A 21033-nucleotide genomic window follows, 5' to 3' on the forward strand; every position below is an offset into this window, starting at 1 on the left:
TTTTCTAGAGCTGCTTTTATTCAAATATCCCAGCATTCCTCTTCCCACACAGGCACCTGTCTGCCTTGCAATTGCATAGGCCTCCTCTTTACAATTTTTTCCAGTGGGAGAAACTCAGGGCTTTCTGTTTTCTGGTAATCTCTCTGTCTCTAGTTACTCCTTCAATCATTTTATGTAATCTAGCAAATGTATTATCCCAGTCATTGGGTTTCCAGCTCTGAGTTCAACAGCTGCACGTGAAGGACTGTGTCTAGTGATCGGCCAGTGCCCCAAACTTTATGCTCAGCGTTGTTATCTACTCATTGACTGATGGGCATTTGCATCTTTTCAGTTTGGGACAATTGTTGGTACTGTTATCAACACCATTGAATGAGTGTATCTGTGAATGCCTCTGTCTATTTATTTTGTGTATGTAGCTAGGACAACAATTGTTGGATCATATGATAATCCTATTCAGAATCTTAGATACAAGAACAGATAAACTGCATTAGTGGGTGTCTTAATTCATTTTCTATTGTGATAAGAAACTATAAACAGGGACTGGAGACATGGGTCAGGGGTTAAGAGCACTGACTGTTCTTCCAGAGGTCATGGGTTCAATTCCCAGAAACCACATGGTGGCTCATAACCATCTATAATGTGATCTGATGCCCTCCTCTGGCCTGCAGGTGTACATGCAGGTAGAGCTCTGTACACATACTAATAAATAACTAAATCTCTTTTTTAAAATAAACTATAAACAAAGGCAATTTATTTTTTTAAAAAAAAGAGAGAGAGATTATTTGAGGCTTTCAATTTTGAGAGTTAGAGTCCATGACCAACGTAACAGGAAACATGGAAACCAGCAGATAGGCAAGGCACTAGAGTGATAGCTGAAAGCTAATATTTTGAGACCCAAGCACAAGGAAGAGATAGCTCTCTGGTAATCACATTGGCTTTTGAATCATAAAAGCCTGCCCCTTTGATATACCTCCTTCAACAAGGCTGCACATCTTAATCCTGTCCAAGAGTTCTACTAACTGGGATTGAGCATATCAAATTTGTAAACCGTAGGAGCCATTCTAATTCAAACCACCATAAAAGCCTATCTTCTTGTTTTGTTAATAACATATTTTGTCCATTTTTAACACCACAGTTGAGATTTAAAGTTTGAATAGGCAGGAGATAGTTGGGTCTTGATTTTTCACATCCTAGCTCAGCACTTAATGACTTTGAAATCAAGTTTATGTCTTTTATTGTTTCATGAAACCGTTCATTTTTCACGTTTTATTATTTCTGTTGTTTCCATTCATCCCCCTCAAGCTGGCGAAGTTTATTGCATACTGTCTACTATACTGATAATGTCACCTAGTGAGATTTGATTTTATTGCTCTTTTTGTTATTTGTTTCTAGAATTCTCCTTGTTCCTCATAATATGTTTTTATTTACTGTCCTCATAATTTTTAAAAATTATCTAAATGTGATTTTGGCCACAGGTTAATTTTTTACTCTGATGCTTCTATCATTTTAAATACTTTTCAATGTTTAAATTGACTGAGCTTTCTTGATCACAAACCACATTTCTCATTGGCTTTTTTTCAGTTTTTACTTATATTTAATAGATCAAAGGCACTGCCTTTTTCATATTCTTGATTGTCTATGTTTTGTTGTTAAAATGGATTATGCTTGATCTGCTTGTGAGCTAAAATGCATGTGGCAAGATTTCATACTTGTTAGGCTTTTTTCTTAAATTTGGTCATTGGCATTTCCTGAGAAGCCTTTGTTATATTTTAGTAAATTGGTATCTAGTGCTTTTTGCTTTTGAAACGTCTCCGCAGAGAGAATTGTATGTTAAAGGCTTCTTGCTATGTGGCCTATTGGTAGGTGCTATCACCTTTAAATTTTTGTTTTTATGTATTTTAAATGTAAAATATCAATTAAAATATATTTACATAATTTCACCTTTCACTTTTTCTATCTCCTTTTAGATGTAAGAACTCATGGGAGGAATTCATATTAAAGATGCTGTGCTTAAAAAACTATCTTGGGACTCCCGGTCCTTCTTGGTGCATCTCTTTGTTTCCTGTCCTGAATTAGGTGAACAGACCCTCTCTGATATCATGTACTCTTGTTCTAATGTACTGTGTGGCCACAGACTCAAAACAACAGTCCACCCAACCATAGAATGAACCCTCTGAAATTACTGCTAGAATAAATCCTTCCTTCTTTAAGTGGACTGTCTCATGCACTTTGTCACAGTAATGGAAAACTAACCCAATATAATAGTGAGAGCCTCTCCTTTGTAAATACTTTTTGAAAGCACCAAGTGAGCAATTTATATGCTTCACTCTATATAGTGGAAATGTGAGGCATTTTTAAATCATCTCTGGTGTATAAAAATGTTTTGGATTTTTTTTTTCAGATACGTGTTTTAGTTACCTTTTCTATTGTTATGAGGATAGACCATGACCAAGGCAAACAGTTCACCAATGGAGAACAAATATGTGAGCCTATGAGGGAGGGCCTTTCTCCTTCAAATCAACACAGTGTTCCTTTTTGTCTTATTTAAAATCCATAGAAATCAGCTCTATACATCTATATTTTAGGAGGAGGTAAAGAGAGGGCAACACCGTTTTTGTAATTCCTCCAGAGTCGAATCTGCCTATCTTCTCAAGTCAATAACTTGGCTCTTTGGGGGAGGGGGATTCATGTATCTTATGACTAATTTTATATGGTAATTTGGATGAGATATAGTACTCTGTAAGTGACCAAATGGCACTTGGCATATTTTCAAACAAGATTAGATTTGAAATCAGTGGACTCTGAGTAGGGCAGATTTTCCACTCTAATACTTGCAAGTCTCATGTATTCAGTTAAATATCTGAACTGAATAACAGAGTGACATCACTGCCCTTCCCTACACCACCACCACTTGCCGCCATAGCAAGGGAGATCTCTGATGAGGTGACCCAGACACCAAAGCTTCAGCACCAGCTTTTGGTGTGGTGCTCATATTGACTGCCTTTGAGCTTACACTGAAGCCTTGGCTGTTCTGAGTTACCGTGCTTCTGAGTGACCTTGCAGATTTTGGACTCAAAGATCTTTGTAGTAGTTAAGTTCTGTCCTTGAGATAAACTTCTTTCTGTACAAGTGCACACACATACCCAGACACAGACACACAGACACACAGACACACACACTACTTTTTTTTTATTATCTGAAAAATTCCCACAAGTCACTATCCAAATTCTGTGGCTTCAAATATGTCTCCAGAAGAATACCACATACTGCCGTGGTACCTCTTCCTCACATTCTCTCTCTCTCTCACACACACCAAAATATCATTTGTTTTTGGTTGTGAGCCTAGCCTTTAACAGCTGAGCCATCTGTGTAATTTTTGTATCCTTTGTAACTTTTATGATTTTCTAAATATTGGTGAGCCATTTTATTAATTTATCTACATATGGAAGTAAAGATTATTTCCATTTAGCTTTAAAAAATCAATAAATATTAGAATAAAATAAAGTTGTGAGCTAAAATAACTGTCTTCAATACTGAACTAAATGTAACTCATGTCCTCTAAGCTCTTGTCTCTTCATTTGGCCACTGTGGGTGCAAGATCACAGACGTGATGAACATAAATGCCTGGGATAGTATGAACACTCAGAAATTACTAGTGTTCTGAGCACAGTTTTCTGGAAAGTTCTCTTCCTCTTCTCCATGCTAATAAAAATCAGGCCATAAACTATTATATATACAAATTCTATGTTCTTCGAACCAGAGCTAAGTTAGGGACCATGATGGGACTTTAAACTTGGGTTTAGCCATGTCTTCTCACTACCAGAAACAAAGGAAAGAGAGTTCACAAGGTATATTGTCTCCTTAGAGACAAGATCACTATATGTAGGCCTGGCTGGCCTGAAACTCTCTGTGTAGCCCAGACTGGCCTTCAACTCACAGAGGTCTCTCTCTGTCTCCGTAGTGTTGAGATTAAAGGCTGTGGGAGTCATGTTTGGAAAACCATTTTTCTTATAATCTCAGATTCCTTGAATTCAACTCCTAAGATCACATAACCATTTATATTCTATTCTCTCATTTCCATAAAATATGTATTTTTGCAAAAAAATGATTCCATTTTATATCACATTGAGTATTTCGGGGCCTCTTCATAGCCATAATTACTCATTATTAATCTTGATCTCTTCTCCAGCTTCAATTTCCATTGTTACCTTGGAAACTTTAATTCATGTACTTCCCTCTTGTGGCAACCTAAACGACTCATTTTCTACTGTCTTGTTTACGATAAGATTTTTCTTTAAAATAAACAGGTTTTTAAAGGTTTGCAGTGATGTGTCAGCAACTTTTCAATGTTACCCTTTGCTCGGCCTCTTGTAATCCTGTCTTTAATTGCAAATGACCTTAATTATAGCCTACCTTTTAAAGTGAACATAATGAAATGTGAATCCTGTTGGCTGACTTATATGAATTCAGAGGTTAACTAGTGTGACATATGCAAATAAAATACTCAGCAGATTTCCAGTGTAACAGAAAATTGTAACAAGGAACCATGGAACCAGGTGCACTTCATTGACACCAAAATAAACATTGTGTGACAAATTGCTCAACGTTAATTTATGCTTTGAGTAGCTCACTGAACGGTAGAAAGGCCCAGGGAGCAGGCTTTCATACCACAAACTACATTCAAGAAGGACCCAAAGCTGAATTATTTAGCCCCAGAAAACCACAAGGAATATATTGAAAATATTTGGCTTAGACTTCTGATTTTAGGTAGCCGTCATCATATGGTACATGATGATAGGTTTTTGCATATAAGCAATTGTTACCTGAAAAGGTAAAAGGCTTTGTTTCAAGCTTCACTATTTTCACAAATGAAATCACAGACTCTTCTATCCATATATTCTATTATTTGCTTGAAAATTTTATCATGAATATTAACAATTGACTGTGCCATTTTGTATGGATAAAGTGGCTGCTAGGCAATACAAAATGCTGAGCTTCATAACTTTTATTTAATTTCCTTTTTCATGTTTTCAGGTGTGTATGGTACTCATGTATACATAAATGTTTATTTGTGTGTAGGTGTGCACATGTGTGGGCACATGTGCACGTGTGTATATGTGCATGCAGAAACCTGAGGTGGATGTCAAGAATTCTCCTTGATTTATTGAGGCAGAGTTCCAATTGAACCCATAGTTTGCTCATATTATTAGTCTTGCTAGCTACCCTGATCTAAGTTAGATTCACTTCTGAGAACAGAATTACTGATGAGTTCCTCCGATGACCCAGCACTTATTTGTGTTTTTAAGGATCCCAACTCAGCCCTTATACTAGTGCTTAAGCACTGAGCCATGTCCTCAGTCCCAGGTTTATCTTTAAAAAATGCTTCTTCAACATATTATCCAAATATAATACTCTCATTAATTTATGTATGTTTAATTGATTTACCAATTCCTCATTTAAACATTGTCATTATCACTTCTGTTAATGAACAAATATTGACAGATGTGTTCAGGGGAACTCATTAGCTTTTGGTTGTGTGTCGTCTTTGATGTAATCATTCTGTTTAAGGATTTGTTTAATTGAGGCATAGTAAGTTTTTCCAAACTTATTCTGAAAACTTACCATCTCAGCCATAGGCCTAGGCCTTCTCTGCAAGTTACTGTCCCTTTTATGGGACAGCATGGCTTAGGATCCAAATTCTGTGTAATGACAACTGCGACGTTGTCAGGCATTTTTAGAAAGATGCCTACGGTGTGTCTATTGAGCTCGTGACATGACTATAATCTGAGTAAGCATTGCTCAAGTCGAGGGCTTAGAGCCATTTCACAAAATAAATACCTCACATTCTTCAAAACTGCTAAGGTCATTCAAGGAAGAATAGATTTGGGGAAGCAGAAACAGTAAATAAAGGTAAGGTAATCTTGAGTAATCCCACCACAGGAAAAAAAAAAAAATCGACATTACATTGCGTGATTAATGCATGCATGCAGAGCAGAAACACAATCTTTCAGTGAAATGGAGAAGAAATGAGAAACACAAATTACTTATTTTATGGAATTTCCTGGCACTCTGGTATTGTCAAGTAAATGGCGGGGGCGGGGTGGGATGGGGAGCGCTGTATGCGTGTGAGGATGTGTGTACATATACCCTCATCAGTACTCACGCAGAAGATAGGTCAGGGTAGCACATGCTCTCCTCTCACACCCCCAATCTTCTTGAGACATGGTCTCTCACTGAACCCAAAACTCACATTCTGCTGGGCTGCCTGGCCAGAGACACCGTAGGACCCCCCCCCCTGACTCTTATCCCTAGTGCTGGGGTTATAAGCACTTACATCCAGGCCATGTTCTTCCACAGGCACTAGAAATTTGAACTCTGAGTCTAATGCCTGCAATTGAAGTACTCTTACCCAGACCCATTTCCTGTAGCCCTGTAAGTAACAGCTTTAATGGAATAACACAAGCTTAACTCCTAGCCTTATGAAATATTAGCCACTCAGTTATTATGAAGCCACCTATCTACACTGATTCTCATATGCATGTTAATAGTATGGCTATGATTTTGAAAGGCTAAGTAACATTTAAGACAAGAGTCAATATTTAGGCTTAACTTTGGTATCTGTAGAATATCTCCCTTATGACTTTTCTACTTTGTAGAACACACATTACTTACTGTATGTATCAATATAATGTAGAGGTAGCTTAATGAAAATGTGTTGTCATTTTTTCCATACATTTACAGAACAAATCATGTTACTGGAGCCCAAAGATGAACTCAGTGATGTTCGCTGAGAGAATCATGAACATTGATATCTAGGCAAGCATGCGAGAGTTGACTTTCAATGTTTCTCATGATCCTACTTTAGAAGTCAACAGTTTGCCCTGTTTTTTTTTTTTTCCTTGCTGATAACACCATGACAACTGTCCTTAAATATTCTTTAGGTCAATGAAATGAATGCCCTTAACTGGTGCACTGTAACCTGCCTAGATGCAGTGGGACCTGGATGAATGGAGCCAATAAGTCAGGCCGACTACAGTTTCATGCAACAGCCAACTTTACTCAGAGTATTGAGTAATTTATACTCTGAGAGTTAAGAAAGGCCACCTGAGTGAAGTCTCATGACTTCAAGCAGTATACAATCACAAGGGCAAGCTACATGTGGCAAACCCATGATTTTCATAGAGGCATATAAACAAATAACACTAGTCAGTTGTAATGAATAATATCAAGTAAATTCACCCCTATCCTCTACACCTGGGAGGAGAGCAAAAATATATTCCAAGAACAATTCCATGTTTTGAAGACACTGAGGTCACAAAACTCTTGCCTTGTTTTCTTGCACTTTTCTCACAAGCACTCAGAATTCTTGATTCCATTCTTGGACCATGTTCAGACAGTGCACATTGGGTATGGACAGCTATGTTATATATAAGTTATCACAAAATTGATGGCTTAGCTACTGTTAATAAACACTGACTGTAGATTTGGAGTCCAGAAGTGCATGGTTAAGAAGTTTGCAGGGCTACTTCTTTGTAAAGCTTTAGAATGAGAGTCTACTATATGTTTCCCGCCTAACTTGTGGGAGCTTCGACAATCCTTGGTGTTTATTCAGTCTCTGTCCTCACCTTCACATGAGTTTTTCTCTGTGTTTGTCTACGTGTTTCTGTACAATAATGCAACTTGACTTAGAATACTTTTAAGAAGGGAAAGAAGAATTCTCTCATTTCCTAATTAGAAGGAGAGTTTGTTTTTAATCAACTATAGTAACCAACTTGTCTAAACTCTAGTTTTTCTTTCAGTCTCAGATTCTCCATGTTAGGAAGTGCATATGTCCAGACATGACAGTCTTGGCCCACTTCAAGCTGGACTATAGAAGGACTTTTGTGTCATAGATAGAAGCCAGCCTTTCTCAGAAACTTGTGAAATGGGTTCATACAGCACAGAAGGGATCATTTCCCTTACCTCTGACAGAGGGGACATACGGCCTCCATTGACTAATACCTGTGGGTTCATATACAAGCCCATGCTGGCCTCCAGATTATTGCAGCTCCCATTCACAAGTACCCACTATACATTTCAAAGCCCCCTTACTAGCATCTTGGTCCTTCTCCCATCCAGTGCCCCTCATCACATATAAAGGCAAAGGTTGGTGGTTCTTCTCCACCCCTGCTGCACTCCATGCCACCTTCACCTCACCTCACCTCGCCCCACCCTGCTATTCCCTGCTGTTCCTTCTTTTACTATCCCCATTATTCTCACTTGATATATCTATTATTCTAGGTTTCCTTAGTCCTGCCCATGTTCAGTCTGTTTCCTTTTTCTTTCATCTCTGGACTCCTTGAGATGCCTATGGATGCGCTCTCTCTCTCTCTCTCTCTCTCTCTCTCTCTCCACATGCACTCCATGTGTTTTAGTTAGCATTAGTTTTAAAGGAAAACAAGAACAAACACAAAATAACACCACTTACAAAGCACACATGTTCATCGACACATTGATTTCTACATACTTCAAAAACAATCGTGCTAATGATCTTAATTTTCAATGAACAATTCCAAAGATAGAAATGCAAAAATAAAATGGTTAGACACTTCTTCTCCAGATCTCTAAGATTCCAGGGGCAGAGGTTGGTTTTATCCCTTACTGCCTTAAGCTCCTCAGAGACTAGCCAGCTATAATTCCCTACAGTGACATGCTTTCATGGTAACACAAATCACAGCAGAGATTGCGACACCCCCGTTTCTCTGACTTGCTCTACAGAACGAATGGTTCAATAGAGCCCCAGCCTTTCCTGTCATACAGTGGATTCTACAAAATTTCAAAAGAGCTTTCAAATTGACAAAGCCTGACCTACATGTAGTTCAAGGAAGACAGGCTCCATCACCAAATGGTTCAAAAGAGTTCAAACAACAGGAAAGTGAAGCAAAAAAAAAAAAAACAAAAAACAAAAAAACAAAAACAAAAAAAAACCACACAAATAGGTGATATACTTATCAATGACTGGACATTCTTGAGAATCCAAATCAAAGTCCAAATATTCATTTTCACTCTTCATCAAATAGAAGAAAGAAGCAGCTGATGGCAGCTAAAGTGTAAAGAAGAGAAACACCCTGGAAATAAATGACTCTTGTTGCTGCTACAAACATCTTTCTTTTCTCTCCATCAAAGCCAGCTTCCTTCAGGTGGCAGACACCTCAAAATGTGTTTTTTCAGTCACATTATAGTTACCACATTATTGCTAAACTTGAGGTCATACTCTATATTTTCAAAAACCCAGGTCGGCCACAGTCACTGACAAATCAATCAAAACTATAAAAGTAATATTAAAAAGCAATAAAAAGGAAACGTATTTAGTGTGGCCACACTAGGAAGGGCAAAAAGAGACCCAGTGACCACTGGCCTGTGTCTATGCAGGATTATGCACATCTATACAGTCCTGGTCAAGGTGTGGACCCACTCACCATAGGCTCATATTGTCTGGACTCAAGTCTCTCCAGTAAGGTGGTTTAAGAAGTTGTAGCATTGCATGAGATCTCTTTCTGGGACGCAGGCTGCATAAGTAGCCAACTGAGGCTTCAAATGGAAACCAAGAGAGAGCTGCTTGTTTTATTCCTTCCAAAAGTAGCTAAAACTTAGAGACTATGAAAACATGCTTCCTATGCATAGCTATCTGGCACAAACAAATGTGGTCTAAACTCAATCCTACTTCAACTGCTTATGAAATTTGTTTCTGCCATAGGCATACGCTGCCTTAAGATTAAGTTATTAAAGCAGAGATTAGAGAGTAAGCCACCTGGCAGAGATAAAGCTATTTTTTAAAAGACTCTTGAACACACACACACACACACACACACACACACACACACACACACACACACGAGAGAGAGAGAGAGAGACGGGGGGGGGGAGAGAGAGGGAGGGAGAGAGAGAGACTGTTTATCTGTTGTTGTTGTTGTTTTTAAATTTTTTTTTATTAATTTATTCTTGTTACATCTCAATGGTTATCCCATCCCTTGTATCCTCCCATTCTTCCCTCCCTCCCCCTTTCCCCTTATTCCTCTCCCCTATGACTGTTCCTGAGGGGGATTACCTCCCCCTGTATATGCTCATAGAGTATCAAGTCTCTTCTTGGTAACCTGCTGTCCTTCCTCTGAGTGCCACCAGGTCTCCCCCTCCAGGGGACGTGGTCAAATGTGAGGCACCAGAGTATGTGAGAAAGTCATATCCCACTCTCCACTCAACTGTGGAGAATGTTCTGTCCATTGGCTATATCTGGGTAGGGGTTTAAAGTTTACCGTCTGTATTGTCCTTGGCTGGTGCCTTAGTTTGAGCGGGACCCCTGGGCCCATATCTGCCTATCATAATGTTCTACTTGTAGGTTTCTAGGACCCTCTGGATCCTTCTACTTTGCTATTCTCTCATGCTTCTCTCATCTAGAGTCCCAATAGGATGTCCTCCCCTCTGTCCCAGTTTCATGTCCCACGAAAGCCTTCACTTACCAGGTATCTGTTGTTTTTTTGTAGCTGTGTTTATTTTTTATTTTTTTATTTTTTGTCAACTTGACACAAGAAAGTTATTTGGGAGGAGAAATGCCTTCAACAGATTGGTTGAAAGATTCTAAGAGGCAAAGCTGGTAGTTGACTTCAAGGAAATAGTATTTTACGAAGACAACAGAGTAGTTGCATGTATGAGTACACAGAGACTCTGACAGTGCGCACAGGACCTGAACAAGCTCAAGCTGGACAGGCTTCCAGTACGGGGTGGGAAGTGGTCTAGATGAGAAGCTATTGGCATGTGATAGCTGTTGTGAGAGGGACTGCCAGTTTTCTTTGATGGTATAATCTTAGTAGATTGGCCATACTCCAGGGAGGGCCCTACACTCAAGAGGAGTTTGTTGGGCAGCACAACATTTAAATATAATTAATAATAATAATAATAATAATAATAATAATAATAATAATAATAATAATAATTTTTAAAAGTACTCAAAGTTGTCTGGGAGGAGAGGTTGGATATGGGGCGTATGGGGCAGGGACAAAGATGATCGAAATAAACCACAGAGCATTTTAAAGGGCCATTTAGAAAGTATTTTTAAAAGATTAAATATTAAGAGACATACCTCAAAATAAAATAAAAATTTTATTGGAAAAATTATCTAATGATTCCAAAACCAAAATTGGAGACAGTGTATTTACTCACTGTATCTGAATAGTGTATCATCACTTGAAAATATTTACTTAGAGCAGATAATTAACATGTTGTATAGTTGAAGATATCTATCACACACACATACATGCACGCACACACACACACATACATGCACGCACATACACACACACATACATGCACGCACATGCACGCACACACACACATACATGCATGCACATGCATGCACACACACACATACATGCACGCACACACACATACATGCATGCACACGCACACACACATACATGCACGCACACACACACATACATGCACGCACACACGCACACACATACATGCACGCACACACTACTAAAGGGAACTTGAAATGTGTCAGACCTTACATGTGTAAAAGTATCTACACATGGCTTTGACCACATCATTTCCATATTTTTTCAATTTCTATTTTAATGTCGCCTTATTGTCTCTTCATATCTGACATCAGCTTAGTCCTACTTTGGCTCGTTGAAACAAGGAAAAAAAAAAAAAGATAAACAGTCCTCTTGTAAGCTCTCCACTTCCCTTTATAGACAACACATCTGAAAACAAAGACAGATCACTAAGGAAGCACCACGGTTTCCATTTTCCTCATCAGACCTGCCATCCAGAACCCCTTTCAGATTGACTACAGAGCAAACTCTTGAAAGTTCCTCAAGTAGCCTTCTTCTCATAGAGAGCTGTCTTTTTATATCCCGTCTTGGTTTTTGTGTGTGTTTATATGTTATCCTGTATTACCATAGAATGGCACAAAGCAAGTCTCACCTCAAACAATGGCTACGCAGTGTTCTCGCTATTTTCTTTTCTTTTTCTTTTTCCTTGCTTCTTATTGGGCAATCTCTTCTGGTTTGAGTGTTGGGGTTCTAAGCCAGACTACTAAAGTATTTACCCAGCACTGACTCTTGGAGAATCTTTCAATGGCATTATAAACCATTTCCATCCTGATTTAGGGCACAATTTGTGACATTCGGTTAGCATTGTTAACTGAACTAAATTAAGCTGGTAAGTTATACCTAGGATTTGGGAGACCCTCAGAAGATTATCAGCTACAACTGATAACATAGCAGGGATAGATTTATGTGGCCGGTAGAGTACAAGCAATCCCATTTGATACTCCAGTATGCGTTTCCTGACTTTTAAGAAGGTTTTGGAAAAATCAGTAGCTTCTCATCCAAGCAAGAAAATGTCTACAAAACCTGTACATGTGGATGAACCTCATCTCTGTTCACTCGGAACTGTTGCTCTTAAAGCTTTTGGTTATGATACCTTGCATTAATACCATAGACACATTCCCTAAACACATACTGATCATTACATTTAGCAATACATCCTAGTTACCACCCACCCGAGGCAAGTCCTTCTCTTATGTGTTGTCATAAAAACAAGAAGAACAACACAGCACACAGAAAGTTCTTTTTTAAAGATTCTAAGAGAAATCAACTTTCTCATATTTCCTAATCCACTCTGAAATGCGTGCTTACTACGGGGGCTAATGAGATTAATCTTTAAGTCAATTTTGGTGTGCGTGCATTAAAAGTCTAGCATAGGATGGTGTCAAATGCTTTATAATGCTAACACCCAGGAGAATGGGTAGGAGGATTGCAAGTTTGAGGCCAGCCTGGGCTACGTAGTAAATGTGAGGTCATCTTGCATGACACTGTGAAATTCTCTTGCAGAGATAAGGAAAAGTGTGTGGATGGGCAAGAGTGAGAGGGTGTGAGAGAAACAGAGAAAGACAGAGCCATAGAGAGAAAATAAAGAAGGGAAGGCTAGAAGGAAAAAAGATTACAAGAAGAAGCAATGACGAAGGAAGAAAGAAAGGCTATCTCTAGCCTAAAGTGTTGACTCATTCAATAATTATAAGCCAATGATAATAACAGAATAAGAGACTGGAAAGGGGCAACCTTACTTTCCACACAGACCTTTGGTGGGTAAGAGTAGGGACTGATAATCTTACTTCTAGTCATCTTCTATATCATTATAATCATGGGCTTTCAAATAGTCTCTTCACTCTTTCAGCACCATAAGATAAATTCTGTGACCTACGTTTTGCAAAATATGGTTCATAGGTGTATCCTCACTTTAAAAATGCAACTTTGACATCTTGACATCTGGCCTAGCCAGATGAATCTTTCCAAAAGCCCTCTACACACACCAGCCCCAATTCCCAGATCGATTCCAGGTTCCACATCTAATACAGGCATAGTACTTTCTTATTTCTCCCACAACCTGCAGGCTTTGGACAGAAGGCACTTCCAGAGTAACCAACAGCTCTTTAACTGTGATTAAGGCTCACCCAACAGGAGAAAAATCATGTCTGATGCTAAGAAACCCATTCAAATACCAGGGGTTGGGTAAAGCCATAGATCTTAGAGGAAAACCTACAACTGCCACCTTATCGAGACAGTATAATTCCTCACATGATTTCTAAATGTTTGTCCTTATTCCTACAAATATGTGTAGCTCTTCACCTCTCATCAAAGAAACTTCACTGCAACAGACAGAGACCACTACAGAAACCATAACTTGTCAAAATGCAGACAACAAATAGCGTGGGGATTCTTACAAGGTTTGGAAACATTGGCGATCCAGAGGAGCCAGAAAGACTATAAAAACCAGAGGGCCAAGACATCTGCTGTGAGATAGCATCTCCTAAAAATGACAGGGCAGCTTCAACCATAATACCCCCAAAATGGCTGCCTAACTAGGACCTGAACAGGTACAATACCAATAGGCCTGCTGACATGGAAGGGTGAATATCATGGGATTTCCAAACAGGGACAAAAAGTAAAAGCAATGACAAAGTACAGGAATAGTCTTCCGTTTGGATGAGCCCCCTAATTGGTTATCCAGTACAGAGTAGTCAACCCTGCAATTACAGCATAAAATAATAACACCAAACAGACTGAACAGGTTGCATTTATATACTTAGACACAAGACATTCTCCACAGTTGAGTGGAGAGTGGGGACTGACTTTCACACGAACTCTGGTGCCCCATATTTGACCACGTCCCCTGGATGGGGAGGCCTGGTGGCACTCAGAGGAAGGATAGCAGGCTACCAAGAAGAGACTTGATACCCTATGAGCATATACAGGGGAGGAGGTCCCCCCTCAGTCACAGTCGTAGGGGAGGGAAGTAAGGGGAAAGCGGGAGGGAGGAAGGAATGGGAGGATACAAGGGATAGGATAACAATTAAGATGTAATATGAATAATTAATAAAATACATATTTAAAAAGAACAATGATTGGTAAAGATCATTATTTGAAAAGGAAGCAGTTTTTGACTTTGGATCTTGATGGTCCCTTAATGTTTTTCTTAGATTCACCTGACTTCCTAAATCATCTGGCCGATAAATGTTACTTTCATACACAGAGAACACAGACTCAGGATGGCACAGGGAACCGATAGCAGGACTGGACGATGCTGCTGAACACAGGAGAAGTTGAGGCACTTATGTTCATTTTGCTGAGAACTTTAAGTTGTCTGTTGCCTTGTTTTTTCTTTTCTGGGCCAGTTTCTCTGCTATGAACTGGCGACCAGGAGGAAGAAGACTAGCCCATTCGCTTAATGATGATAAATAGCTGTTTTGGTACTTACCTGGGAGGCTGCAGCAACCTGGGTCTGCCTTTTGTGTGTGCCTGTGGGCAGCAGGCAAGAATTCTCGTGGAAGTTAGATCCTGGCTTGGCTCCCATTTGGCGTGTGTCTGACATTGTCTGGGGAACACTTTGTGCCTGCTGAGGCACACTTCTCTCCCAGGGCCTACCGCTAAGAAAACAAAAGCTCTTGGTGCCAAGGCTGCCAGCCTTATCTGTTGTAAATCACTTCTGCTTTTTTTTTTTTGTCTCTTCAAGGGTACGCTGACCCTAGCACAGAGCTTGGGCAGGCAGCTCATCAATTTTTTACTGACAACTTAAAAGATCAAAGGGATTTGGCTTTCCTAGTCCTTGACTCTGCCAGGTCTTATATGTGAGCATCATTGTCAGCTTACTGGTCACTAGAACCTCTGAGAATGTGTGTGTGTGTGTGTGTGTGTGTGTGTGTGTGTGTGTGTGTGTGTGTCTGTGTGTGTGTGTGTGTGTGTGCGTGCTCACATGTGTGCCTGTACTCAGAGTTACCTGTAAATGACTAGTCACTTAAAATATATATAAGAATTCTACTTGATTGATTGAGAAATCTTGATTTTAGCAGTGCTGGTAAATTTAAGCCTATCAGTATCTACAATGTAAAAACATAAAAAGATTGAGAGAGATAATAGGGTTTGCTTTCTAATTTTTACTTTAGTATTTCTACACATAAAAAGGGGAACATTGAAGAGCATGGAATAAGGAAAAAAATCACTCAAACCCAGAAAGTTGATTTGTGGCTAAATAAAGAATTTAATCTCGTAATGTTTTGGTAGCATACACTGAATCTGTCAGAAACAGTTGTCTTATTCCTAACACAAAGTACTACAGAATACAATCCACACAGACACTATCATATTACTAATCATGTAAGTGGTGGAAAATCATTAGACATGTTAATTAGGACCATCATCAAGGCCAGATATTGATGGCGATTTTTATCATCTTTGCTATTTGAATTTTTCCATTTAAACATTTGCTAACCTCTCGATGACTTGCACGTTAGCGCACACACTAGGCACCACGTTGGCAGCACTGTGCTGGGCTTATCACACAAATGAGCCATGTCAGGCATTATCATAGCCAATCTCAGGAGCCAGTTTGTATAAATGTATGCAACAAGCAGTATATACAAACAGTACATACAAACAGTGTGTATAATTCGGAGTCAACAGATGCAGGGCTCAGTCTAAAAGCTTCATTTATCTTCGAGATTTGTTCCTAAGAAATCTGCTGGGGGTTAGGGTAACATCATTTTAATGTAATTCTAGATAGGAATGAAAGTCTCTAAGACACCTGGTGACCCTCTAAAGTAGAAGGTTCATCCTCTGAGACAGTCTAGACTGCTTCCAGGTCACTGATCAGGAACGTTTACCCCACAGGGTTCACAAAGAGGAAGTGCGGTGGCTAATTTAAAAACCTACCCGAATGAGCGGTCTGAGACTAATTAACTACACCTGTTCCTACTAAAGGTTCCATCAAAAAATTCCAAGCAGAAGAATGTTGTACATCTCAGACTTTCTTGCATTCGGTAAGATGTACTTACCTTCTTGGGCTGCCTGTCAGACACATGGCCCAAATTACAGTTTAAGAGTAATAGAAATCCTATGTGCTTATTGGGCCCCCAGCAAGCAGCCAGCGTTAATAACTAACCCTGCAGAGTGACTGCCTCTCACAAGCAACCTGTGCAGGGTTTTGCATGACAGGAAGTGATGCGACTCTGGCTATGAAATCCTTCTCAGGCACATGTTCTGCAGCAGGGACTTTAGTGACAGCCATGGATGTGTCTTGTTTCCCCAAAGTTAAAATCCAGGTACCCCTCTGAAGGCTTTTCTGAAGCTCTTCCAGAGTTTGCCTGCCCTGAGCCTCAGGATGCCTTATTCTGAGTGTGCACATAAGTCAACAACTTGTTTCTCAACTGTACTTGTCCCTCATGGCCCTCGCACAGCCCCTGGACCTAGAAACAGATATGACTCTCTAGTTGGAAAATCAACAGTGAAGCTATTCAGAGAAAAAAGTCTATCCTTTAACTCTGGTGGATCTACTTTCAAAACTCAACAAAATACCCACCCTCCTCCAAGGGACGAGAAATCCGTGCAGCTCTGGAAAGGTGTTTCTACCTGTGTAGAACGGCACTAAGGAGAGTCCCATCCTCTGCCTCAGCTCGATGCTGACCCTCACTTAGAACATCTTCTCTTTCTTCGGTCTGACAGTCCACAGACTCTAGTCTTTATTTTCAGCCTAATTGCCCCTTTCTTGCTAGATGCAGTTGTTTGATGATGTTGATTTTAAGTACGCAGGATCAGGATTTAGGAGAAAATGCAAAACCATGACAGTATGTGGTAAGATGAAAACAAAACAGAGCCAGAGCACCAGGTGTGGTGGCACACACCTTTAATCCCAGCACTTGGGAGGCAGAGGCAGGTGCATCACTCTGAGTTTGAGGCCAGCCTGGTCTACAATGCATGTCCAGGACAGCCAAGGCTACACAGAGAAACCCTGCCTTGAAAAACAGAACAAAAAAATCCAAAAACCAACAAATAAAAAACAAAACAGAGCCAACAAAGACATGTTGCCCTTTGCAATATTTTGGCACCTGGCTTGGCTCAATATGACTATAAGTGTGAATTCTTATGCATTATCATTTTTCTCCTGTGTCATAAGGGTCTGTTGACTCACTGTTCTCCATTGTTTTTGTGAGCATAATTTCTCTTAATGCCAGTCTTTTAAAGAATCCACTGCATTAACACATTGCCTTTATTAAGATGGACATGCAAGCAACTTGAATAGTCATAGCCTGGACACAGGGATGAGAAGGTGTTCCATGCCTGTCTTTTTAGTGCTGTTTGTCTGAACATCAGATAAGGACAGGTGACAAAGTTACACCGCCTGTGGCTCTTCATATAGAATTCTAACCGCCTTGTGTCAGACCCTCCATGTCTAGGCACAAGTCCCCATGAGCCACTGCCCTCTCTTGCTAATGATAACAGCTGTCCTTGCAGTGAGGCTGTCTGCTTTGCCCCCAAGATCATAAGATTTGTGTGTAGTTCTTGTGTGCTGTTTGACTCAACAGCTCATATCTTTGTAAGGCCTGTCTGAGATAGTATCAGAGCTCAAATTTAAGCACATGTTGGCAAATAGTATCTAATTCAATATCTACTCATGCCTATGGGTATTGACATATGCTATGCTTCACTTTTTCCCCTCAGAATATCACACCAAGTCAGAAGAGGGAGGTTACATATATACATATGTCTTTTTTTTAAACTGATGAGGTACAGGAGACTCACAAAGATGAAGTTCATACCTCTCAGACCCAAATTTCTCCTATTCTTGATGCATGCTTTATCTCAAATATGGACATTTATTCTAGTCTTGATGTCAGAGTGCTACCAGTGCCCAGTGCTTATTGGTCACCTAGTGTAAATTTTAGCATGACTATAATGACGTCACAAGGTTCATCCATCCAGTAGAAAACACCCGAGTACATGTCTTATGAGGGATATGATTTCTTATTGACTTTCCCAGAGTTTCTTAATACTATTGTGTCAGCAAAAAAAATCTATCTCTAAAGATCCCTTTCTTGCTCCACAGTTATGATACTGAATAAAGATTTCACCTGAGGAGGGGTGAGCAGAGAAGTTCGTTATGAAGCTCAGGTGCTCCTTAATCACCCTGTGGACTCTTCCAACTTCTAGTAATTTCTGAGCGAGAAACCAAGGTGGATGTAAAAGCACGTACCTTGGTGAAGGTTTGGAACTGTCAAAAAAAGGAAGAGAAGGAGCCCTTGACTTTTTTGGGTATCTTTTCCCAGAATTGTTTTGATAATTATATTTGAGCACTTTCACTATTGCTTGCAAATTACTACCAGTAGATGGCGCTATGCATTAGCAAATGTCCCATCTTCATAGTAGCAGGTCTCTGGGGAGCCTATCCCTGGGGAAATAGAAATGAACTGGCTTTATCCAAGAGGAGAAATATTGAATAGTTGATGCAGTAAAACGGCGCACCTGTGTCATTCATATGGAAAAAAATTTTTTACTTATGTCTATTAGAATAATTCCGGTGAGACAAATCTAACCGAAATTCTATGCAGCTAGATGAACAGTGAGTTCACACAGGAAAATGTTTGCGTTCTCCTTACATCTATCTAGCTTGGTAAATGTTGCACGAGTAGCCAGTTATTTCCGACCTGTGCACTGCTTTCTCTGTCCCAATTTAGCACCAGTCTCACACGCAGCTCTTTCGGCTTCGGAAGTTCTTCTGTAAAACCACACATCGATGAAATTTATATATTCTGACGATCTACCTTAGGTTTTAAGGGTTTTTTTTTTTGTTGTTGTTCTTTTACAGCTATGGGACAATAAAAAAGACTCCAGTTTTTGGAACGGACATGGTGGGCCATGTCTTTAATCCCAGCATCCAGGAGTCAGAGACAGAAAGAACTCTGAGAATCTCGGTTTGTATATGGAGATCCAGGCCATCCCAGGCTACACAGTGAAAGACTTTTCCAGACCAAGAATTCACTTATTCTATGTCATTACTGCTCATACTTGGCTTGGTGCTCAATACAGGTTTATTGACTAGTTCATTAGTGAATCACATTGTACGAGTTCTCTATACACTCAATCACCCGTATCAAAACAAAGATTGTTCTGGCAGATGTGTAAAAAGCAAACTGCATTCATCTTGGGGTCAAGCGGTGGATAACACGCTGCAGTACTGAAAGCTGAAGCCAGCCAGGGAACCGCTGAACAATTTCAAGTGTGAAATGATGTGTCTGCCACCACTAGGGCAGTGTGGAGACGTAAGCCTTGAGGATGGCCAGCAAACAGCTTGTGGGAGATGTCAGACTCTGAGATTAAAGGAAATATCACCACTGTGGGAAATAATTACCAGGAATATAAGCAAATGGAGAAATCACAGCTTGGAAAGTTTCTTCACAAGTATGCTTTGAATGGGACTATTTGATTGACATCTTGGGGTGACACTGGAGAATCCTCAAGTTACCCTAGCAGGCCATTTGAAAGCAGCAGGCCACTTGATGATTAAAAGTTTGATGTTTGTAATTTTGAAGGCAGAGGTGAAGAGTTTAAGCACGCAAAGGTGAAGAGAGCATCACTTTCCAGGTGCCTTTCATTCTTCCTCTTCTCAAAGTAATTATTGAGCAAACATAGGAAGAACATGTGTTCAGTAGTATACCAACAAATTATCCTTCTCAGAGGGATCTCTTTATGGCCAAAAGATTAACTTATCGGGTAGTTGAAATCATAGTACAGGGGAAAACAATGCATCTTTGTAATTGTTTGGGCAGTAGGAATAACTGAGAAAAAAGAACAAATTAGAGTAATGTCCACTCTACAGTCTCCACCAAGGACACCGCATTACGTTACTCTCCATGAAAAAAAGAAAAGAAAGGGTAAATTCGGAAAGATATCAGTAGAAAGGAAAAGAGGAGTTATTTTTTATTTGTAAAGCGGAGGTACAGGCCTGGAGTGATTGTTCAGTCAGTGAAGTTCTCATCTTCTATGGGTTAAGGCCTGCATTTGAGGTCCCAAGCCAGTGTAAGAAAACTTCCTGGCTTGGAAGTTGTAATGCCATCCCTGGAGAATTAGATACAGGATGGTCTCTGGGGCTTCCTTGTGGGCTCTTTATGAGTACAAAAGGCAGCATAGTTTCAATACATGTGAGGTAAAAAGGAAGTCTGATTTCACATGGATCACTAGCTGGTGTTTGTTCAAATTTCAAGAGTCTGACACTGGGCAGTTTGCTTTAGGCACAGCACAACTTGTAAAACAAAATTATATATATATCACTCATTCCTACATGCACAATAAAGCTTAAGCTTGACTACATCAAATCTCATTGTAAAGTACATGTAATATCTTCCATGAAGATGGGTTCTATATATAAACTACATGTGATATTTTAAGGGTATGGGGGGAATATCTTGCATAGTCTCAGTTATTCAAATAACACAAAAGTCACCAGGCTTTTAAGCACCTCAACTCTTAGCTTTTTGGGTAGAAAACAAGGTATATATATCTCTCTCTTTGAAAAGACACCGTGTGTGTGTGTGTGTGTGTGTGTGTGTGTGTGTGTGTGTGTGTATGTGTGTGTAAGTGTATAAGATTCCTGTTTTCACTACTTATCTGTTAGCACAAGGGCCTCGGTGCCTCCTACATTTACTGATTTGCCAACAAGGAA

Source organism: Acomys russatus, chromosome 8 (genome assembly GCF_903995435.1).
Source record: "Acomys russatus chromosome 8, mAcoRus1.1, whole genome shotgun sequence".
Classification (NCBI taxonomy): Eukaryota; Metazoa; Chordata; class Mammalia; order Rodentia; family Muridae; genus Acomys; species Acomys russatus.